The sequence below is a fragment of the Ascaphus truei genome (genome assembly GCF_040206685.1).
Source record: "Ascaphus truei isolate aAscTru1 chromosome 2 unlocalized genomic scaffold, aAscTru1.hap1 SUPER_2_unloc_1, whole genome shotgun sequence".
NCBI lineage: Eukaryota > Metazoa > Chordata > Amphibia > Anura > Ascaphidae > Ascaphus > Ascaphus truei.
Window position 1 is genome coordinate 902,989 of NW_027453815.1, and position 25,074 is coordinate 928,062.

General features: G+C 53.7%; 1 protein-coding gene across 1 annotated transcript in view; it reads right to left on the bottom strand.

Annotated features, from left to right (window-relative positions):
- The window catches only part of LOC142473258 (uncharacterized), a 363,164-nt gene that overhangs the window by 332,691 nt on the left and 5,399 nt on the right, over positions 1 to 25,074 (bottom strand). The gene's annotated exons all lie outside the window — the stretch shown is intronic.

Genomic DNA, 25,074 nt, shown 5'->3' on the forward strand with positions numbered 1-25,074 from the left:
GGCGGGGGGGGGGGCACCCGGAGGTTCGCAGCCCCGCGGAGTCCGGAGCGGTGGGGGGGCACCAGGAGGTTCCCAGCCCCGCGGAGTCCGGAGCGGCAGGGGGGGCACCCGGAGGTTTGCAGCCCCGCGTAGTCCGGAGCGGCGGGGGGGGGGGGCACCCGGAGGTTCGCAGCCCCGTGTAGTCCGGAGCGGCGGGGGGCACCCGGAGGTTCGCAGTCCCGCGGAGTCCGGAGCGGCGGGTGGGGGGGGGGGGGGGCACCAGGAGGTTCCCAGCCCCGCGGAGTCCGGAGCGGCGGGGGGGGCACCAGGAGGTTCGCAGTCCCGCGGAGTCCGGAGCGGCGGGGGGGGGGCACCTGGAGGATCGCAGTCCCGCGGAGTCCGGAGCGGCGGGGGGGGCACCCGGAGGTTCGCAGTCCCGCGGAGTCCGGAGCGGCGGGGGGGGGGGGCACCAGGAGGTTCCCAGCCCCGCGGAGTCCGGAGCGGCGGGGGGGCAGCCGGAGGTTCCCAGCCCCGCGGAGTCCGGAGCGGCGGGGGGGGGGGGGGCACCCGGAGGTTCGCAGCCCCGCGGAGTCCGGAGCGGTGGGGGGGCACCAGGAGGTTCCCAGCCCCGCGGAGTCCGGAGTGGCAGGGGGGGCACCAGGAGGTTCCCAGCCCCGCGGAGTCCGGAGCGGCAGGGGGGGCACCCGGAGGTTTGCAGCCCCGCGTAGTCCGGAGCGGCGGGGGGGGGGGGGCACCCGGAGGTTCGCAGTCCCGCGGAGTCCGGAGCGGCGGGGGGGCACCCGGAGGTTCGCAGCCCCGCAGAGTCCGGAGCGGCAGGGGGGGCACCCAGAGATTCACAGCCCCGCGGAGTCCGGAGCGGCAGGGGGGGGGGCACCCGGAGGTTCGCAGCCCCGTGTAGTCCGGAGCGGCGGGGGGGCACCCGGAGGTTCGCAGTCCCGCGGAGTCCGGAGCGGCGGGTGGGGGGGGGGGGCACCAGGAGGTTCCCAGCCCCGCGGAGTCCGGAGCGGCGGGGGGGGCAGCCGGAGGTTCGCAGCCCCGCAGAGTCCGGAGCGGCGGGGGGGGCACCAGGAGGTTCGCAGTCCCGCGGAGTCCGGAGCGGCGGGGGGGGGGGGGGCATCCGGAGGTTCGCAGTCCCGCGGAGTCCGGAGCGGCGGGGGGGGGGGGGGCACCAGGAGGTTCCCAGCCCCGCGGAGTACGGAGCGGCGGGGGGGCAGCCGGAGGTTCCCAGCCCCGCGGAGTCCGGAGCGGCGGGGGGGGGGGGGGCACATGGAGGTTCTCAGTCCCGCGGAGTCCGGAGCGGCGGGGGGGGGGGGGCACCTGGAGGTTCGCAGCCCCGTGTAGTCCGGAGCGGCGGGGGGGCACCCGGAGGTTCGCAGTCCCGCGGAGTCCGGAGCGGCGGGTGGGGGGGGGGGGGCACCAGGAGGTTCCCAGCCCCGCGGAGTCCGGAGCGGCGGGGGGGGGGGGGCACCTGGAGGTTCGCAGCCCCGTGTAGTCCGGAGCGGCAGGGGGGGCACCCAGAGATTCACAGCCCCGCGGAGTCCGGAGCGGCAGGGGGGGGGGGGCACCCGGAGGTTCGCAGCCCCGTGTAGTCCGGAGCGGCGGGGGGGCACCCGGAGGTTCGCAGTCCCGCGGAGTCCGGAGCGGCGGGTGGGGGGGGGGGGCACCAGGAGGTTCCCAGCCCCGCGGAGTCCGGAGCGGCGGGGGGGGCAGCCGGAGGTTCGCAGCCCCGCAGAGTCCGGAGCGGCGGGGGGGGCACCAGGAGGTTCGCAGTCCCGCGGAGTCCGGAGCGGCGGGGGGGGGGGGGCATCCGGAGGTTCGCAGTCCCGCGGAGTCCGGAGCGGCGGGGGGGGGGGGGGCACCAGGAGGTTCCCAGCCCCGCGGAGTACGGAGCGGCGGGGGGGCAGCCGGAGGTTCCCAGCCCCGCGGAGTCCGGAGCGGCGGGGGGGGGGGGGCACATGGAGGTTCTCAGTCCCGCGGAGTCCGGAGCGGCGGGGGGGGGGGGCACCTGGAGGTTCCAAGCCCCGCAGAGTCCGGAGCGGCGGGGGGGGGGGGGCACATGGAGGTTCTCAGTCCCGCGGAGTCCGGAGCGGCGGGGGGGGGGGGGGCACATGGAGGTTCTCAGTCCCGCGGAGTCCGGAGCGGCGGGGGGGGGGGCACCTGGAGGTTCGCAGTCCCGCGGAGTCCGGAGCGGCGGGGGGGGGGGCACCCGGAGGTTCGCAGTCCCGCAGAGTCCGGAGCGGCGGGGGGGCACCCGGAGATTCACAGCCCCGTGGAGTCCGGAGCGGCGGGGGGGGGGGGGGGCACCTGGAGGTTCGCAGTCCCGCGGAGTCCGGAGCGGCGGGGGGGCAGCCGGAGGTTCGCAGCCCCGCGGAGTCCGGAGCGGCGGGGGGGCACCCGGAGGTTCGCAGCCCCGCAGAGTCCGGAGCGGCGGGGGGGGGGGGGGCACCCGGAGGTTCGCAGTCCCGCAGAGTCCGGAGCGGCGGGGGGGCACCCGGAGGTTCGCAGTCCCGCGGAGTCCGGAGCGGCGGGGGGGCACCCGGAGGTTCGCAGCCCCGCGGAGTCCGGAGCGGCGGGGGGGGCACCCGGAGGTTCCCAGCCCCGCAGAGTCCGGAGCGGTGGGGGGGGGCACCCGGAGGTTCGCAGCCCCGCAGAGTCCGGAGCGGCGGGGGGGGCACCCGGAGGTTCGCAGTCCCGCGGAGTCCGGAGCGGCGGGGGGGGCACCCGGAGGTTCGCAGTCCCACAGAGTCCGGAGCGGCGGGGGGGGGCACCCGGAGGTTCGCAGTCCCGCGGAGTCCGGAGCGGTGGGGGGGGGCACCCGGAGGTTCGCAGCCCCGCAGAGTCCGGAGCGGCGGGGGGGGGGGGGGCACCCGGAGGTTCGCAGTCCCGCGGAGTCCGGAGCGGCGGGGGGGGCACCCGGAGGTTCGCAGTCCCGCGGAGTCCAGAGCGGCGGGGGGGGGGGGGGGCACCAGGAGGTTCCCAGCCCCGCGGAGTCCGGAGCGGCGTGAGAACAGCGGTGATCGGGGATGGAGTCCCCTGCCCCCCCATGGTGTCTGAGGAGCGCCCGCTGCTACCTCCCGCGACTGCGCGGTAAGACGGGAGCCGCTCCACATTGCTGCGGATCCCGTTCCCTCCCCCCAACACTACACCTAATAAACGTGGGCACAAACGTGGTCTGAGGTGCTGCCGGGGGGGGGGGGGGAAACGCCTGGACGACACCCCCTGGCTGAAACACCTACATGTCCCGGTTGAGGGGGAGGAAGCGCCATCTGGCTGGGACCCTCCACGGAGGAATCACCGGCCTCTTTAGCTGGAGAAGTAGGAGCCTGTCTCTGCTGATTGAACCTCGGGGTCCCACCGTCTCCCACCTCCCCAGTGACACTGAATAGAAATACATAAATAATTGCAGTCAAAATGGCCGACGCTGATCTGAGTGAGGGGGAAAATTAAGTGAGGCGTGAGAGGCCACAGGTGTCATCTGAGTGTGCAGCACCAGTGGGACCCGAGTGCCTACGACCATTCTACACCCCCTTTTCCCACCAAAAAAGGAATAAAAACAAATAAAGCGAGAGGGACAGAAAGTGAGAGGCCAGCGCAGGACTTCAGGTGACGCCGCCGTGTGTGGCTGCTTAGCTGAGGAGCTTCTGAGCATCATCCTAAAAATATAATAAGAATAAGCATCTCCCGCGGCTGAAAATCCCCCAAATCGCCTCCAAAACTATACCAGACACGGCGGCAATGGCAAACAAAGCCATACAACTACAAAACCAGGGGGTCACCCGGTTCTTCCCCCCTGCGAAGTGCCCGCCGGAGCTAACAACTGACTCCCAAGATGGCGATGAGGAACCCCCGCGAGCAGAGGCGGGGGCTGCACAGAGCCCACCCGATCCTGAGCTACCAAGGCAGGGCCTGGGCAAAGAATATTTTGAATCCCTCTTCCAAAAAATGAGGAAGGGCTTCCAGCATGATTTATCCACGGCCCTGGAGGGTCTGAGGTCAGATATCTGCGGCCTTACCACACGCACGGGAGATCTAGAGACAAAAATGGGGGATGTCCTCATGAACCAGTCAAGCGCTGAAGACGAGGTGGTTAGACTAGGCCACGCTGTGAATGAGCTCAGAGAGGCCCTGGAGGATCAGGAGAACAGGGAGCGCAGACAGAATATACGTATTAGAAACATCCCTGAGTCGGTCTCTCCCAACGCCCTCCAGGACTACCTCCACAGAACCTTCCTAACACTAGTCCCCGAACTCTCGGACCACGACCTGCAGATGGACCGGGCGCCCCGGGCTCTAGGCCCCAGATCAGCAGACCCCAACCGCCGGCGAGATGTAATAGTAAAATGACACTCCCACTCTGCCAGAGATAAAATCCTGACTGCCAGCAGAGGGATCAGCGAACTCCAGATGGATAACAATCCAATCCAACTCTTTGGGGACCTGTCCAGGGCCACCATCGACAGACGCAAGGAGATGAAGCCCCTCAGGGCTATCCCCAGGGACAGAGGTATCAAATATAGATGGGGCTTCCCCTTTAAGTTGGTAGTCCTCAAAGACGGCCATTACCATACCATCTCTAGGCCGGAAGAATCCCCGGAGTTCCTGAAATCTCTGGGTCTGTCTAAAGGCCCCCTCCCCCCGAGACCGAGAGATGTCCCCCAGGGACCTAGAAAATCCCAAAACAGCTGAGGTCCCTCGTGCTTCACAGCGACTAGCGAACCAGAGGAGACCATAACTTCCATCTCTAACCTTCCTCCAACGTCGGCCACCAAGGAGGGGCGGCCTTCTCTCCTTGCTCCGTTTGCTGTCCGGCCGGGCAAGCCCAGCTGATTGGGTGCCAACATTCAGCCGTCCTCACCCCCCCCTCACCCTCCTTCCCCCATTCCCGCCCATCCCTCTTCCACCCTCTCACCCCCTCCTCCCCTCACTCCCCGGCTGCCCCGCACCTCAACCCACCTGAGAAGAGCCCTCCAGCCGATGTTCCAGTCTCCCCCTGATGACTGCTCCCCCTCATGCGAGGACTCCCACCAATGCCAGATCCGAAATCGCCGGGGCCCCGAAGGAAGAATGTTTCAACCCCCCACAGATTCTCTGCCCTGACCTAAGTCCCACTCTTCTACCTCCCAAGCTCCCCCATCTGCCGCCACGGAACCTTCCTACTTGATCGCTCGGCAAGAGGGGAGTCGGGCAACTTTGTCCTAGCTGGTTGTTTGAGAGACTTTTCTCCACGGCCGTTACCCTCCACGGACACTGGCTCATGCAGCTGCCAAAGCACAGAGTGCGACACCCGATGGGTGGAAGGTCGTATAAACTCTCCCTTTTTATATCCCCGAAACCCCAAAGTAATCTGGGAAATGCTCAGCCCCCCGCATTGTCAAAAATATCAGGTGTTTTCTCCTTCCTATGCTCCCTTCCCCCCCTCCATACTCACTTCCTCTATCCCCTTCCCCTATCTTCTCCCCCCCTCTCACTCCCCCTTCCCTTCCCACCCCTCTTCCGCCACCCCTCCTTCTCTTCCCCCTTCTCCCCCTCCCCCTTCTCTCCCTCCCTCTCCCCCTCCTCCTCTCCCCTCCTCCTCTCCCTCCCCCTTCCCCTCCTCCGCCCTCCCCCCTTACCCTCCTCCTCCCTCCCCCTCTCCTCACCCACTTCTTCCCCCCCTCTACCTTCCACTCCCCCCCTCTACCTTTCCCTATCTTTTCCTCTCCACCCCCACTTACCTTCCCCTCATCATATCCCCTGGCCCAACGCACATAGACCCTCACTGAGTCTTAAAAAGTCAACACTGATAATAGAGATTGGAAAAGGATCTACAAACCACCCCTTCCCCCCGCATCTCCCCCCTTCCCCCCCCCCACCATGTGTAGGAGATCTCTGGTCACCCCCCCCCCCCGAACACGTTTGCAAAGAAGTTTATTTGCAAACCAAGTTGGACGAAATGTGTAAAAGTTAATACTGTTGATCATGGTTGTTGAGGAATACAATTGTTAACTATGTTATTCTATGTTTTATGTGATTGTATGTGAAATTATTGGAGGGTGCTCGGTCCGAGGCTTCCGACCTGCACCATGCTCCGTGACTCCGGAAGCTCTCATTGATATTTACCCCCCTTACCTCTTTCACCACGGTGTCTGAAGTTGTTTTTGTAGGGCTACCAAAAAGCCCACCTGTCTCTCCCCCCCTTAGTGTTTCTTCCTCCCCTGGTGTTTTTACCCCCCCCCCCTCCTCCCCTATTCGCCCTCTTCCCCCCCCTCCCCTCCTCCCCCTAGCGCCCTTCTCCCAAGCTTGACCCCGCCAACCCCGGCGAACCTATCACACAGGGACTCGAGAACTGTCCCACCATCTCCCTTCTAACTCCCCCACAAACCCACCTCAAGCCCCTTCCATGGGAAATCAAAGGGGCGCAGAGCTTTCAACTCCGAAAATAAATTTTTTAACTAATGTCTTCCATTAAAATGATATCACTTAATGTGAAGGGGCTCAATTCCGTTAAGAAAAGAAAGCTAGCATTACAAGAATGTAAGAAATCCAAGGGAGATATTATATTCATACAGGAGACTCGTTTTAATTCCCCATTCCCCCCAAACACGTTTGCGAGGGCTTTCCCCCAAGCATTCTACGCGTCCTCTCCGAACAAAAAAAGAGGGGTAGCCATACTAATCAAGAGCAATGTCCCCTTCACCCTAACAAAATCCCTCCTAGATCCGGAAGGGAGATACCTTCTCCTCCAAGGCACCTTATCGGATACTCCCATCTCTCTACGCCCCCAACGAAAACCAGATGCCTTTTCTGAAAAAACTTCTTGAATCCCTTGACCAACAATCCCTCGCCTCATTAATTATTGCTGGAGACTTCAACACGGTTCTCTCCCCAGCCCGTGACAAATCAACCACCCTCGCCACTCAACACTCTATCCAAACCCATAAAAAAGCCAAAAAATAGAGATATCATAGAAAGTTTCTCTCTGGTAGATATCTGGAGGGCCCAACACCAGGGTCAGAGGGATTACACTTTCTTCTCAGCCCCTCATCAGTCTTACTCAAGGATTGACTACTTTCTAGGTACCAAGAATGTATTCCAGGCGTCCTCTCACTCAGATATTGGCCCAATAACCTGGTCCGATCACGCCCGAGTCCTACAGTCCCTCTCTCTGCCCTTCATTAAAAGCAATGTGTACAAATGGAAACTAAACGATTCCCTCCTCAATGACCCTGAAATAGAACTAACAATCAAACAAAAGCTCTCCAGCTTCTTCAAGATAAATAAAGGATCCGTCTCTGCCCCAGCGATGCTATGGGAAGCTCATAAAGCCTCCATTAGAGGCGACCTTATTTCTATAGCCGCTATCTGACAAAAATGAAATATAAATTACAAAATGAGCTAACAGAGAAAATCGCAGAACTAGAACAACAGCACAAAAGTAACCCCTCCAAAACATTATACAGATTAATGGATAAAACAAGACCAGAATTAAAACAAACGCAACTCGAAGAGGTAGAGAGAGCTCTCAGATGGACCAACCAGAGGTTCTATGACAGGGGCAATAAAGCGGGCAGGTTGTTGGCCACAAAGCTAAAGGGCATGAAAGCGAAATCCCAAATTAATAAGATCCGTACTAGAGCTGGGCTAATTACCTACAGTATGTCGAAAAAGAAATTGCCCAGGAATTCGTCAATTTCTACGCGGACCTATACAACCTTCACCCCTCGGAACTGCCGCACAGTAGCGCTAAACTAACCTCACAATTTCTAGCACACTGTGACCTACCCTCCCTAACAGAGGAAGAACTGGAAAATCTTAATAAAAAAATCAGCCAGGAAGAATTATTCGAAGTCATTAAACCGCTTAAACTAAGCAAGACCCCGTGTCCCGACGGCTTTTCCAACGCTTACTACAAGACCTTCATGTTGACTCTGTCCCCTTATCTTCTTGATATGTTCAACTCCTTCCTAGAGGGTAAACCGAACACAGCCACAATCTCTGCGGCCAACCTAACGATCATCCACAAGGAAGGTAGGGGCCCGCATGAATGCGGCAGCTACAGCCCAATCTCCCAACTTAATACAGACCTCAAAATCTACAGCAAGATCTTAGTAACAGATTAAACCCAATTCTCCCCAGATTTATCCATATCGATCAGGTGCTGCACCCACCTCTATACACTCAAACACACACTGCAGCCCCCACCTCTATACACACACAAACACACACTGCAGCCCCCACCTCTATACACACAGGCACACACTGCAGCCCCCACCTCTATACACACAAACACACACTGCAGCCCCCACCTCTATACACACAAACACACACTGCAGCCCCCACCTCTATACACACACAAACACACACTGCAGCCCTCACCTCTATACACACAAACACACACTGCAGCCCCCACCTCTATACACACAGGCACACATTACCGCCCCCACCTCTATACGCACAAAAACACACACTGCAGCCCCCACCTCTATACACACAAACACACACTGCAGCCCCCACCTCTATACACACGCAAACACACACTGCAGCCCCCACCTCTATACACACAGGCACACACTACAGCCCCCACCTCTATACACACAAACACACACTTCAGCCCCCACCTCTATACAAACAAAAACACACACTGCAGCCCCCACCTATATACACACAAACACACACTTCAGCCCCCACCTCTATTCACACAAAAACACACACTGCAGCCCCCACTTCTATACACACAAACACACACTTCAGCCCCCACCTCCATACACACAAAAACACACACTGCAGCCCCCACCTCTATACACACAAACACACACTGCAGCCCCACCTCTATACACACAAAAACACACACTGCAGCCCTCACCTCTATACACACAAACAGACACTGCAGCCCCCACCTCTATACACACAAACACACACTTCAGCCCCCACCTCTATACACACAAACACACTGCAGGGCCCACCTCTATACATACAAACACACACTGCAGCCCCCACCTCTATACACACAAACACACACTGCAGCCCCCACCTCTATACGCACAAACACACACTGCAGCCCCCACCTCTATACACACAAACACACACTTCAGCCCCCACCTCTATACACACAAACACACACTGCAGCCCCCACTTTTATACACACAAACACACACTGCAGGGCCCACCTCCTGTACACATAAATCCACACTGCAGCCCCCACCTCTATACACACAAACACACACTGCAGCCCCCACCTCTATACGCACAAACACACACTGCAGCCCCCACCTCTATACACACAAACACACACTTCAGCCCCCACCTCTATACACACAAACACACACTGCAGCCCCCACTTTTATACACACAAACACATACTGCAGGGCCCACCTCCTGTACACATAAATCCACACTGCAGCCCCCACCTCTATACACACAAACACACACTTCAGCCCCCACCTCTATACAGACAAACACACACTGCAGCCCCCCACCTCTATACACACAAACACACACTGCAGCCCCCACCTCTATACACACAAACACACACTGCAGCCCCCACCTCTATACACACAAACACACACTGCAGCTCCCACCTCTGTACACACAAACACACACTGCAGCCAGGGTTGGAACCTTCTATTGAAGGCTAACCCGGAGATAATTTTTTTTAGATCTATTTATTATATATTTATCTTGTCTTTGGCTGTATCCTCCCCTCCAAATTCCATCAACATGGCTGCGCGACGTCACGTAATGCTCATTGCCATAACAACGAGACGCTCCGTGACGTCACGCGGCATCAAGTTGACATGACATGGCCCTCTGTTCTCGGTTGCTAGGATACACACAAGGGCCCTCTGCTCCCGGTTGCTAGGATATACACACTAGGGCCCTCTGCTCTTGGTTGCTAGGATACACACTAGGGCCCTCTGCTCTTGGTTGCTAGGATACACACTAGGGCCCTCTGCTTTTGGTTGCTAGGATACACACTAGGGCCCTCTGCTCTCGGTTGCTAGGATACACACTAGGGCCCTCTGCTCTCGGTTGCTAGGATACACACTAGGGCCCTCTGCTTTTGGTTGCTAGGATACACACTAGGGCCCTCTGCTCTCGGTTGCTAGGATACACACTAGGGCCCTCTGCTCTCGGTTGCTAGGATACACACTAGGGCCCTCTGCTTTTGGTTGCTAGGATACACACTAGGGCCCTCTGCTCTCGGTTGCTAGGATACACACAAGGTGAAAGACTTTGACCTGCCAATTGCAAAAAGGGCTGGAGGCCTTTGTGACTGGATCCACACACAGCACCGCACACTGCAGACTTCCCGGGAAGCTTTGGATCCACGCCCTGGCACTGTTGATCTCGATCTGGTGGAACTTACAGGCCCGGGAAACGAATGAAACGACACACATGCAGTGTTTCAAATCCTTCGTCTCAGTTTATTAAGTATAAGGTAAAGATATTTATACAGAAAAAAGAAAACATTGGTTAGAGGCGTAACTTAGGTTAGAGGCGTGATTTAGGGGCAAGACATGTTACAACTTCCATGGGTTACAACTGACCTTATTGCACTCTACCAGCTCAGAGATACCTTGTGGAAAAGCCACAAAGTAACTGGCACTACCAAGGATCTCAATCACTACAGATGCCTGCGGAACGTGTGCACAAGGCAAACAAGGCATGCAAACGCACAATATTACTCTGACAATCTCCTCCAGAACACATCAAACCCAGCTAACTTCTGGAAGGTTATCAACAATATATTCCAGCCTCCTAACCATCAACAGCCAAGTAATATCACTAAGGGGGATAATACTCTGACAAACCCCACTGACATTTCAAATGCATTCAATGATTACTTTGTAGGGTGTGCCACTAACTTATTAGCAAAACGCAGCCCAAACCACAAACCTGAATCTCATCCTGGGAGTACCCCTATAGTCCCACCCCCTCCCAACACTGCCCACAATTTTCAATTTGGCCCAGTATCTGAAGAGGAGATTATACAAGCGCTCCTCAAACTAAAACTAAGCAGCCAATGCGGACCTGACTTACTACAATCTAGGTTCCTACGACTTGGTGCCCCAGCCATTGCCAAACCAATTGCGTCCATAGTCAACTCTATCCTGTCTGCAGGCCATATCCCTAAGACCTGGAAAACTGCCAGAGTTGTCCCAATCTTCAAAAGTGGGGACAAAAACACTGTCTCAAACTACAGGCCAATCTCGCTTCTCCCAATTCTATCCAAAGTCATGGAAAAATGTGTCCACTCCCAATTAAGCGATTTCTATACCAAGACAAATTTCCCTAGCCAATTCCAATCTGGGTTTCGTCCCAAACACTCCACCGTAACTACCCTGCTAAAAGTTTGCAATGAAATCCAGTGTGGAATGGAACGGGGTCAACTCACTGGTGCAGTATTCCTAGATTTTGCAAAGGCTTTTGACACAGTTGATCATGTTATCCTGCTTAACAAACTCCAGTGCTCTGGAATAGGGAAACATGCTTTAAACTGGTTTCAGTCCTACCTATCAGGAAGATCCCAACATTTGTCCATCTCAGGCTCTGACTCCAACCCCCTGGATATCACCTGTGGTGTCCCGCAAGGCTCTGTTCTGGGGCCCCTACTCTTCTCAGTGTTCATTAATGATCTTCCCACAGCTTGTAAGGAAGCCTCAATACACATGTATGCAGACGACACAATCCTGTATGCACACAGCCATAGCCTCTCTGACCTTCAACACATACTTCAGTCTGAATTTTGAGACTCGAAAACTGGATTTCCCAAAACAAACTGTTTTTAAACACTGACAAGACTGTAACAATGGTATTTGGGACCAAGACTAAATTTTTAAAGCTTCCAGTGACTGAGCTCTTGATCAGAACCAACGCTAACACCACCCTAACCCCTGTCACTAGTTTTAAATACCTGGGCTTATGGTTTGACTCCCACTTAACATTCGGGATGCACATTGATACCCTGACAACCAAGACCTATGCCAAACTAGGGGTACTTTACAGGAACAAATCCTCCCTAAGTCTCCTGGTCAGAAAGCGTATCGCACAGCAGATGCTAATGCCAATTATTGACTATGGAGACATAGTATATGGCTCGGCTCCTCAAACCCACCTTAGCAAACTTGACACCCTCTACAATTCAATTTGTCATTTTGTTCTCCAATGCAACTACAACACACATCACTGCGAAACGCTCAAAGAACTAGATTGGTCATCACTAGAGTCTAGGCGCAAAGTTCACCTTTCCTGTCTCACCCTCAAATACTTTCTGGGCAAGCTACCGAGCTACCTGAACAAGCTCCTCACCCCTACCACATGCAGCACTTATCACCTGAGATCAGACTCCAAAAGACTGTTCATGGTCCCAAGGCTCAACAAAGTATCCGGACGTTCCTCCTTCTCCTTCCGTGCACCCCAAAACTGGAACAGTCTACCAGAGACTCTCACATCCACCACCAGTTTAAGTTCTTTCATAACTAAAGCTGTCTCACATTTTAACCTGGTCTGTAACTGTTTCATGCGCCTATAATATATATTACCTGTAACTGTTACATACGCCTATAATATATATTACCTGTAACTGTTACATACGCCTATAATATATATTATCTGTAACTGTTACATGCGCCTATAATATATATTACCTGTAACTGTTACATGCGCCTATAATATATATTATCTGTAACTGTTACATGCGCCTATAATATATATTACCTGTAACTGTTACATGCGCCTATAATATATATTATCTGTAACTGTTACATACGCCTATAATATATATTACCTGTAACTGTTACATACGCCTATAATATATATTACCTGTAACTGTTACATACGCCTATAATATATATTACCTGTAACTGTTACATACGCCTATAATATATATTATCTGTAACTGTTACATACGCCTATAATATATATTATCTGTAACTGTTTCATACGCTCATAATATATATTTTCTTTAACTATGCACGCAATGTCTTGTATATAGCAATGTCTTGTGTATATATATATATATATATATATATATATATATATATATATGTATATGTATATATATATACTGAGTTAAGTTATGGTGAGTAAAAAAAGTGACAAAAACCCTCCACAGGAAAGCAAATATGCAAATATAGCTGTATGCTCATCTGCATGTCTTAGGCAGGTCTGCAACCCCGCCTTTCCCCATTATCACCCAGCATACAGCACTTCCACTGCAGCAAGGGATTCTGGGAAATGACATGCAAATGAGCACACAGTGTCACTTTTTGCCTCAATAACCATTTTTAACATGGTTCCCTATAGGCTTAAGCTTGCTGCATGGTCACAGCTTTGAGCACATATATAATGTATACCCTGTTCATTTATGTAACTGTACTTGTAACCATGTATTATTTGTCTCACTCTGTGCCCAGGACATGCGTGAGAACGAGAGGTAACTCTCACTGTATTACTGCCTGTAACACACGTTATAACTCTGTGCCCAGGACATGCGTGAGAACGAGAGGTAACTCTCACTGTATTACTTCCTGTAACACATTATAACTCTGTGCCCAGGACATGCGTGAGAACGAGAGGTAACTCTCACTGTATTACTGCCTGTAACACGTTATAACTCTGTGCCCAGGACATGCGTGAGAACGAGAGGTAACTCTCATTGTATTACTTCCTGTAACACGTTATAACTCTGTGCCCAGGACATGCGTGAGAATGAGAGGTAACTCTCACTGTATTACTGCCTGTAACACATGTTATAACTCTGTGCCCAGGACATGCGTGAGAACGAGAGGTAACTCTCACTGTATTACTGCCTGTAACACGTTATAACTCTGTGCCCAGGACATGCGTGAGAACGAGAGGTAACTCTCATTGTATTACTTCCTGTAACACGTTATAACTCTGTGCCCAGGACATGCGTGAGAATGAGAGGTAACTCTCACTGTATTACTGCCTGTAACACATGTTATAACTCTGTGCCCAGGACATGCGTGAGAACGAGAGGTAACTCTCACTGTATTACTGCCTGTAACATGTTATAACTCTGTGCCCAGGACACGCGTGAGAACGAGAGGTATCTCTCACTGTATCACTGCCTGTAACACATTATAACTCTGTGCCCAGGACATGCGTGAGAACGAGAGGTAACTCTCACTGTATTATTTCCTGTAACACGTTATAACTCTGTGCCCAGGACATGCGTGAGAACGAGAGGTAACTCTCACTGTATTACTTCCTGTAACACGTTATAACTCTGTGCCCAGGACATGCGTGAGAATGAGAGGTAACTCTCACTGTATTACTGCCTGTAACACGTTATAACTCTGTGCCCAGGACATGCGTGAGAACGAGAGGTAGCTCTCACTGTATTACTGCCTGTAACATGTTATAACTCTGTGCCCAGGATATGCGTGAGAACGAGCGGTAACTCTCACTGTATTACTGCCTGTAACACGTTATAACTCTGTGCCCAGGACATGCATGAGAACAAGAGGTAACTCTCACTGTATTACTGCCTGTAACACGTTATAACTCTGTGCCCAGGACATGCGTGAGAATGAGAGGTAACTCTCACTGTATTACTGCCTGTAACACGTTATAACTCTGTGCCCAGGACATGCGTGAGAACGAGAGGTAGCTCTCACTGTATTACTGCCTGTAACATGTTATAACTCTGTGCCCAGGATATGCGTGAGAACGAGCGGTAACTCTCACTGTATTACTGCCTGTAACACGTTATAACTCTGTGCCCAGGATATGCGTGAGAACGAGAGGTAACTCTCACTGTATTACTGCCTGTAATACATGTTATAACTCTGTGCCCAGGACATGCGTGAGAACGAGAGGTAACTCTCACTGTATTACTGCCTGTAACACATGTTATAACTCTGTGCCCAGGACATGCGTGAGAACGAGAGGTAACTCTCACTGTATTACTGCCTGTAACACATGTTATAACTCTGTGCCCAGGACATGCGTGAGAACGAGAGGTAACTCTCACTGTATTACTGCCTGTAACACACGTTATAACTCTGTGCCCAGGACATGCGTGAGAACGAGAGGTATCTCTCACTGTATTACTGCCTGTAACATGTTATAACTCTGTGCCCAGGACATGCGTGAGAACGAGAGGTAACTCTCACTGTATTACTGCCTGTAACATGTTATAACTCTGTACCCAGGACATGCGTGAGAACGAGAGGTAACTCTCACTGTATTACTGCCTGTAACACACGTTATAACTCTGTGCCCAGGACATGCGTGAGAACGAGAGGTAACTCTCACTGTATTACTTCCTGTAACACATTATAACTCTGTGCCCAGGACATGCGTGAGAACGAGAGGTAACTCTCACTGTATTACTGCCTGTAACACGTTATAACTCTGTGCCCAGGACATGCGTGAGAACGAGAGGTAACTCTCATTGTATTACTTCCTGTAACACGTTATAACTCTGTGCCCAGGACATGCGTGAGAATGAGAGGTAACTCTCACTGTATTACTGCCTGTAACACATGTTATAACTCTGTGCCCAGGACATGCGTGAGAACGAGAGGTAACTCTCACTGTATCACTGCCTGTAACACATTATAACTCTGTGCCCAGGACATGCGTGAGAACGAGAGGTAACTCTCACTGTATTATTTCCTGTAACACGTTATAACTCTGTGCCCAGGACATGCGTGAGAACGAGAGGTAACTCTCACTGTATTACTTCCTGTAACACGTTATAACTCTGTGCCCAGGACATGCGTGAGAATGAGAGGTAACTCTCACTGTATTACTGCCTGTAACACGTTATAACTCTGTGCCCAGGACATGCGTGAGAACGAGAGGTAGCTCTCACTGTATTACTGCCTGTAACATGTTATAACTCTGTGCCCAGGATATGCGTGAGAACGAGAGGTAACTCTCACTGTATTACTGCCTGTAACACATGTTATAACTCTGTGCCCAGGACATGCGTGAGAACGAGAGGTAACTCTCACTGTATTACTGCCTGTAACACGTTATAACTCTGTGCCCAGGACATGCGTGAGAACGAGAGGTATCTCTCACTGTATTACTGCCTGTAACACATGTTATAACTCTGTGCCCAGGACATGCGTGAGAACGAGAGGTAACTCTCACTGTATTACTGCGTGTAACACGTTATAACTCTGTGCCCAGGACACGCGTGAGAACAAGAGGTAACTCTCACTGTATTACTGCCTGTAACACATGTTATATCTCTGTGCCCAGGACATGCGTGAGAACGAGAGGTAACTCTCACTGTATTACTGCCTGTAACACGTTATAACTCTGTGCCCAGGACATGCGTGAGAACGAGAGGTAACTCTCACTGTATTACTTCCTGTAACACGTTATAACTCTGTGCCCAGGACATGCGTGAGAACGAGAGGTAACTCTCACTGTATTACTGCCTGTAACACATGTTATAACTCTGTGCCCAGGACATGCGTGAGAACGAGAGGTAACTCTCACTGTATTACTGCCTGTAACACATGTTATAACTCTGTGCCCAGGACATGCGTGAGAACGAGAGGTAACTCTCACTGTATTACTGCCTGTAACATGTTATAACTCTGTGCCCAGGACATGCGTGAGAACGAGAGGTAACTCTCACTGTATTACTGCCTGTAACACATGTTATAACTCTGTGCCCAGGACATGCGTGAGAACGAGAGGTAACTCTCACTGTATTACTGCCTGTAACACATGTTATAACTCTGTGCCCAGGACATGCGTGAGAACGAGAGGTAACTCTCACTGTGTTACTGCCTGTAACACGTTATAACTCTGTGCCCAGGACATGCGTGAGAACGAGAGGTAACTCTCACTGTATTACTTCCTGTAACACGTTATAACTCTGTGCCCAGGACATGCGTGAGAACGAGAGGTAACTCTCACTGTATTACTGCCTGTAACATGTTATAACTCTGTGCCCAGGACATGCGTGAGAACGAGAGGTAACTCTCAATGTATTACTGCCTGTAACACATGTTATAACTCTGTGCCCAGGACATGCGTGAGAACGAGAGGTAACTCTCACTGTATTACTGCCTGTAACACGTTATAACTCTGTGCCCAGGACATGCGTGAGAACGAGAGGTAACTCTCAATGTATTACTGCCTGGTAAAATATTTTATAAATAAATAAATAAATGTTAGTGGGGTGATCTAGGGGCGTAAATCTCCCAGGACAGGAACTGTCCGAAATACATAACTTTCTCATTGTCTACATTATCTACAACCTTGGTTTCCATGGCAGCTATGTGGGGTGATTCGTCTTCCCAGAGAACTAGTCTCCTACTACTGATTAAAACAGTAAAAAGCTGACAACATGAGAAAATATATTTTAGCTAGCAATTGCTGACAAAATGGAGGGTATAATACAAAAGCAGCTTCTGGCCTTCTCTACTGTCCCTAACACAAGGGCCCCCTGCTCCCGGTTGCTAGGATACACACCAGACCCTCTGCTCTCGGTTGCTAGGATACACGCCAGGCCCTCTGCTCTCGGTTGCTAGGATACATGCCACGCCCTCAGCTCCCATTTGCTAGGATACACGCCAGGCCCTCTGCTCTCTGTTGCTAGGATACATGCCACGCCCTCAGCTCCCGGTTGCTAGGATACACACCAGGCCCTCAGCTCCCGGTTGCTAGGATACACACCAGGCCCTCAGCTCTCATTTGCTAGGATACACGCCAGGCCCTCTGCTCTCGGTTGCTAGGATACACACCAGGCCCTCTGCTCCCTGTTGCTAGGATGCACGCCAGGCCCTCTGCTCTCGGTTGCTAGGATACACGCCAGGCCCTCAGCTCCCTGTTGCTAGGATACACGCCAGGCCCTCAGCTCCCGGTTGCTAGGATACACACCAGGCCCTCAGCTCTCTGTTGCTAAGATACACACCAGGCCCTCAGCTCTCTGTTGCTAGGATACACACCAGGTCCTCAGCTCTCGGTTGCTAGGATACACGCCAGGCCCTCAGCTCCCTGTTGCTAGGATACACGCCAGGCCCTCAGCTCTCTGTTGCTAGGATACACGCCAGGTCCTCAGCTCTCTGTTGCTAGGATACACGCCAGGCCCTCAGCTCTCTGTTGCTAGGATACACGCCAGGCCCTCACCTCCCTGTTGCTAGGATACACGCCAGGCCCTCTGCTCTCTGTTGCTAGGATACACGCCAGGCCCTCAGCTCCCTGTTGCTAGGATACACGCCAGGCCCTCAGCTCTCTGTTGCTAGGATACACGCCAGGTCCTCAGCTCTCTGTTGCTAGGATACACGCCAGGCCCTCATCTCTCTGTTGCTAGGATACACGCCAGGCCCTCACCTCCCTGTTGCTAGGATACACGCCAGGCCCTCTGCTCTCTGTTGCTAGGATACACGCCAGGCCCATAGCTCTCTGTTGCTAGGATGCACGCCAGGTCCTGAGCTCTCTGTTGCTAGGATACACGCCAGGCCCTCAGCTCCTGGTTGCTAGGATACACACCAGGCCCTCTGCTCTCTGTTGCTAGGATACACACCAGACCCTCTGCTCTCTGTTGCTAGGATACACACCAGGCCCTCTGCTCTCGGTTGCTAGGATACACGCCAAACCATCTACTCTCTGATAGGTAGGATACACACCAGGCACTCTGCTCTCTGTTGCTAGGATACTGCACCGACACACTTTATTCGAGCAAATACCCAGTATGTACCTGGCAGATACCTGGAATGCGCCGCTCCTCACCTCTGACAAGCCCCGTTGCGTTTGCCTTCCCAGCCTGGGTTCATGCCTGGCTGACGGGCGGCTGATCTGTTAAATGATAATGATTAGGATTTAATAGGCTGCAATGCTTCGCGTGTCTACCAGATGGCATAAATTCATGAATTGTAATGCAGTATATATATATATACTGTGCAGTATTGCAGCCAGCGGGAATAAAATGCTTCAATCCCTGCCTGGAAAATAACCCAATATACTCGGGCAGAAAACAGTCACAAACCTCAATACACCCGGGTGTACCCGAATTCGTGGGACTAGCCGAGCTCGAATAAAGTGTGTCGCCAGTGTACACACTAGGCCCTCTGCTCTCGGTTGCTAGGATACACGCCAAACCCTCTACTCTCTGTTGCTAGGATACACACCAGGCCCTCAGCTCCTGGTTGCTAGGATACACACCAGGCCCTCAGCTCTCTGTTGCTAGGTTACACGCCAGGCCCTCAGCGCTCGGTTGCTAGGATACACACCAGGCCCTCAGCTCTCTGTTGCTAGGATACACGCCAGGCCCTCAGCTCTCTGTTGCTAGGATACACGCCAGGCCCTCAGCTTTCTCTTGCTAGGATACACGCCAGGCCCTCACCTCCCTGTTGCTAGGATACACGCCAGGCCCTCTGCTCTCTGTTGCTAGGATACACACCAGGCCCTCAGCTCTCTGTTGTTGGATACACGCCAGGCCCTCTGCTCTCTGTTGCTAGGATACACGCCAGGCCCTCAGCTCCTGGTTGCTAGGATACACAACAGGCCCTCAGCTCCTGGTTGCTAGGATATACACCAGGCCCTCTGCTCTCTGTTGCTAGGATACACACCAGGCCCTCTCCTCCCTGTTGCTAGGATACACGCCAGGCCCTCTGCTCTCTGTTGCTAGGATACACGCCAGGCCCTCAGCTCTCTGTTGCTAGGATGCACGCCAGGTCCTCAGCTCTCTGTTGCTAGGATACACGCCAGGCCCTCAGCTCCTGGTTGCTAGGATACACACCAGGCCCTCTGCTCTCTGTTGCTAGGATATACACCAGACCCTCTGCTCCCTGTTGCTAGGATACACGCCAGGCCCTCAGCTCTCTGTTGCTAGGATACACGCCAGGCCCTCAGCTCCCGGTTGCTGGGATACACGCCAGGCCCTCAGCTCCCGGTTGCTAGGATACACGCCAGGCCCTCAGCTCTCTGTTGCTAGGATACACGCCAGGCCATCAGCTCCCAGTTGCTAGGAAACACACCAGGCCCTCAGCTCCCTGTTGCTAGGATGCACGCCAGGCCCTCAGCTCCTGGTTGCTAGGAAACACACCAGGCCCTCAGCTCTCTGTTGCTAGGATACATGCCACGCCCTCAGCTCCCGGTTGCTAGGATACACGCCAGGCCCTCAGCTCCTGGTTGCTAGGATACACACCAGGCCCTCAGCTCTCTGTTGCTAGGTTACACGCCAGGCCCTCAGCGCTCGGTTGCTAGGATACACACCAGGCCCTCAGCTCTCTGTTGCTAGGATACACGCCAGGCCCTCAGCTCTCTGTTGCTAGGATACACGCCAGGCCCTCAGCTTTCTCTTGCTAGGATACACGCCAGGCCCTCACCTCCCTGTTGCTAGGATACACGCCAGGCCCTCTGCTCTCTGTTGCTAGGATACACACCAGGCCCTCAGCTCTCTGTTGTTGGATACACGCCAGGCCCTCTGCTCTCTGTTGCTAGGATACACGCCAGGCCCTCAGCTCCTGGTTGCTAGGATACACAACAGGCCCTCAGCTCCTGGTTGCTAGGATATACACCAGGCCCTCTGCTCTCTGTTGCTAGGATACACACCAGGCCCTCTCCTCCCTGTTGCTAGGATACACGCCAGGCCCTCTGCTCTCTGTTGCTAGGATACACGCCAGGCCCTCAGCTCTCTGTTGCTAGGATGCACGCCAGGTCCTCAGCTCTCTGTTGCTAGGATACACGCCAGGCCCTCAGCTCCTGGTTGCTAGGATACACACCAGGCCCTCTGCTCTCTGTTGCTAGGATATACACCAGACCCTCTGCTCCCTGTTGCTAGGATACACGCCAGGCCCTCAGCTCTCTGTTGCTAGGATACACGCCAGGCCCTCAGCTCCCGGTTGCTGGGATACACGCCAGGCCCTCAGCTCCCGGTTGCTAGGATACACGCCAGGCCCTCAGCTCTCTGTTGCTAGGATACACGCCAGGCCATCAGCTCCCAGTTGCTAGGAAACACACCAGGCCCTCAGCTCCCTGTTGCTAGGATGCACGCCAGGCCCTCAGCTCCTGGTTGCTAGGAAACACACCAGGCCCTCAGCTCTCTGTTGCTAGGATACATGCCACGCCCTCAGCTCCCGGTTGCTAGGATACACGCCAGGCCCTCACCTCCCGGTTGCTGGATACATGCCAGGCCCCCAGCTCCCGGTTGCTAGGATACACGCCAGGCCCCCAGCTCCCGGTTGCTAGGAAACACACCAGGCCCTCAGATCCCATTTGCTAGGATGCACGCCAGGCCCTCAGCTCCTGGTTGCAAGGATACACGCCAGGCCCTCAGCTCCCGGTTGCTAGGATACACACCAGGCCCTCAGCTCTCTGTTGCTAGGATACACGCCAGGCCCTCAGCTCTCTGTTGCTAGGATACACACCAGGCCCTCAGCTCTCTGTTGCTAGGATACACGCCAGGCCCTCAGCTCTCTGTTGCTAGGATACACGCCAGGCCCTCAGCTCTCTGTTGCTAGGATACACGCCAGGCCCTCTGCTCTCTGTTGCTAGGATACACGCCAGGCCCTCAGCTCTCTGTTGCTAGGATATACACCAGGCCCTCTGCTCTCTGTTGCTAGGATACACACCAGGCCCTCTACTCTCTGTTGCTAGGATGCACGCCAGGTCCTCAGCTCTCTGTTGCTAGGATACACGCCAGGCCCTCAGCTCCTGGTTGCTAGGATACACACCAGGCCCTCTGCTCTCTGTTGCTAGGATACACAACAGGCCCTCTGCTCTCTGTTGCTAGGATACACACCAGGCCCTCTGCTCTCGGTTGCTAGGATACACGCCAAACCCTCTACTCTCTGTTGCTAGGATACACACCAGGCCCTCTGCTCTCTGTTGCTAGGATACACACCAGGCCCTCTGCTCTCTGTTGCTAGGATACACACCAGGCCCTCTGCTCTCGGTTGCTAGGATACACGCCAAACCCTCTACTCTCTGTTGCTAGGATACACACCAGGCCCTCAGCTCCCGGTTGCTAGGATACACACCAGGCCCTCTGCTCTCTGTTGCTAGGATACACGCCAAACCCTCTACTCTCTGTTGCTAGGATGCACGCCAGGCCCTCAGCTCTCTGTTGCTAGGATACATGCCAGGCCCTATGCTCCTGGTTGCTAGGATACACACCAGGCCCTCAGCTCCTGGTTGCTAGGTTACACAACAGGCCCTCAGCTCCTGGTTGCTAGGATACACACCAGGCCCTCTGCTCTCGGGTTGCTAGGATACACACCAGACCCTCTGCTCTTGGTTGCTAGGATACACGCCAAACCCCCTGCTCTCGGTTGCTAGGATACACACCAGGCCATCTGCTCTCGGCTGCTAGGATACACACCAGGCCCTCTGCTCTCGGTTGCTAGGATACACACCAGGCCCTCTGCTCTCGGTTGCTAGGATACACACCATGCTCTCAGCTCTCGGGTTGCTAGGAAACAGTCTGCATGAAGCTGCTGAATGTTAATCAGGCCATTGTGTGGCTTGCAGAGAGCAGTGCATTGTGGGAGAGAAAAGGAAGGGCGCCTGAGAAAGTGGGAGGAGCAGCACAGAGACCCACAGATCAATCATTAACCTCTTCCCTGCCAGAGACCCACAGATCAATGATTAACCCATTCCCTGCCAGTGACTCGCAGAGCAATGATTAACCCCTTCCCTGCAAGAGACACCCGCAGAGCAATGATTAACTCATTCCCTGCCAGTGACTAGCAGAGCAATGATTAACCCCTTCCCTGCCAGAGACCAGCAGAGCAATGGTTAACCCCTTCCCTGCCAGAGACCAGCAGAGCAATGGTTAACCCCTTCCGCCAGAGACCTGGAGAGCAACGAGTAAAACCTTCCCTGCCAGAGACCTGCAGAGCAATGATTAACCCCTTCCCTGCCAGAGACCCGCAGAGCAATGATTAACCCCTTCCCTGCCAGAGACCTGCAGAGCAATGATTAACCCCTTCCCTGCCAGAGACCCAAAGAGCAATAATTAACCCCTTCCCTGCCAGAGATCTGCAGAGCAATGATTAACCCCTTCCCTGCCAGAGACCTGCAGAGCAATGGTTAAACCCTTCCCTGCAGAAACCTGACGAGCAATGATTAACCCCTTCCCTGCCAGAGACCCGCAGTGCAATGATTAACCCCTTCCCTGCCAGAGACCCGCAGAGCAATGATTAACCCCTTCCCTGCCAGAGACCCGCAGAGCAATGATTAACCTCTTCCCTGCCAGAGACCCGCAGAGCAATGATTAACCTCTTTCCTGCCAGAGACCCGCAGAGCAATGATTAAGCCCTTCCCTGCCAGAGACCCGCAGAGCAATGATTAACCCCTTCCCTGCCAGAAACCCGCAGAGCAATGATTAACCCCTTCCCTGCCAGAGACCCGCAGAGCAATGATTATCCCCTTCCCCGCCAGAGACCCGCAGAGCAACGATTAACCCCTTCCCTGCCAGAGAGCCACAGAGCAATGATTAACCCCTTCCCTGCCAGAGACCTGCAGAGCAATGATTAACCCCTTCCCTGCCAGAGACCCACAAAGCAATGATTAACCCCTTTCCCGCCAGAGACCCGCAGAGCAATTGTGGCAAAATGGGGGTAATCAGCGCATTAATAAAGGCAGTGGGCTCGGCTGGTTACCCCTATTTCTTATTGGGGATGAAGGGGTTAATTTTATATGCTGTTCCCCTTTACCATTTTCCCCTATATGCATTGTTGTCCACTTTTTGCAGGCTAGTCACTACCTGCAGTGCTGAATAACAGGAGCCGTTCCATTAAGACTGCTAATTTAGGAACGGAGTGAGCCAGCACCCTGATTTTTGGTGTGCAGCCTCAGTGTAACACCCCAAGCACACACATATTAAAAATATAACTTTGTCATAAGGGAAACCTATATTTTTGATAAAGTGCCTTTCTGTTGCAGTTTTAAAATGTACCGGCAGGATGCTATTTTTTTCTGCCTGCCTTTGTAATGCATTAAGGAACAAATGTTATGCATACATGAGCCCCCTGTTGGGATGAAAAACCCCAGATTCGTAAAGGGTCACTTAATCAGGATGTTTTTGAGTAGCAGATCTTGTTACTCATCCTAGATATTTCACACCTTGGGACCAAACTCCAGACATTGCGTTCCCAGAAATGAGTGGCCCCTGTTTACTTAGCAGTGCTACCAAGCTGCTTACTGAGCATGCTCAGAGTTACCTGAGCTGGCTGTAGAATTTGCCCATGTGACATGGCAGGTTCTGATAGGAGGAAGATAATTCCTTGCCAATGGGATGAGGCTAATGTAACACTTCACAGGCCCTTGTCCTTAAAAAGGCCTGTAACCCTCATTCCTGTGTTGTTCCTGTGTTGTTCCTGTGTTGTTCCTGTGTTGTTCCTGTGTTGTTTCTGTGCGGTTGCTGTTGTTGTTGTTGTTGCTGTGCGGTTGTTGTTGTTACCTGATTTCTTCAAGCATTTAAAACTACCAGAAAAGACTTTGCACATTCACAGAAGGATTGGACTGGCTATTTATTTGACAATTTGCAAACGGACTACATTTTGAAAGACAATCTCCTGGTGCTTTGCACCTTTCTGGACATTATCCTCTGTTTCTCTACCCGTAAGTGCAATTATTAAGTTTATTCTGCAGTTGTCGTGTGTTTGCCTATCAAGGGAATAAATCTCAGTTTATTTTGCTCAACCTGTTCAGCTCAATCAGGACCCACGAAATATAAATGTGTTATTAAGCGCGTCTCCCGTCACAGGCGTTTAAAACTGGTGGCAGCTGGTGAGATACTGATTGAGCCTATATTGCAGTGTCCCGCGGGGCTCTGTAATATAGTGAGGACCTGGTAGATTGCAAGCTCCTCAGACAAGTGGCAACTTACACACACTTCAAAAGAAGCACGAGATAATTCGCTGGTCTCTGGACCCATACCCCAGTGGCACCATGAGTCCACGCTCAGGAAGGTTTTGTACCTGGAACCGGGCGCAGATAATGGAGAGATGTGTGGGGTACGGGTTCACGACAGACGGTCGGTCAAAGAGTCAGCTGGAGGAGGACATAGAAGAATATGACGGCAGGATGGCCCCGCCAGCAGACAGTACTCAGCCCGGAGTGCAGGAGATCCCTCCAGCTCCGGGGCTGCAAGGA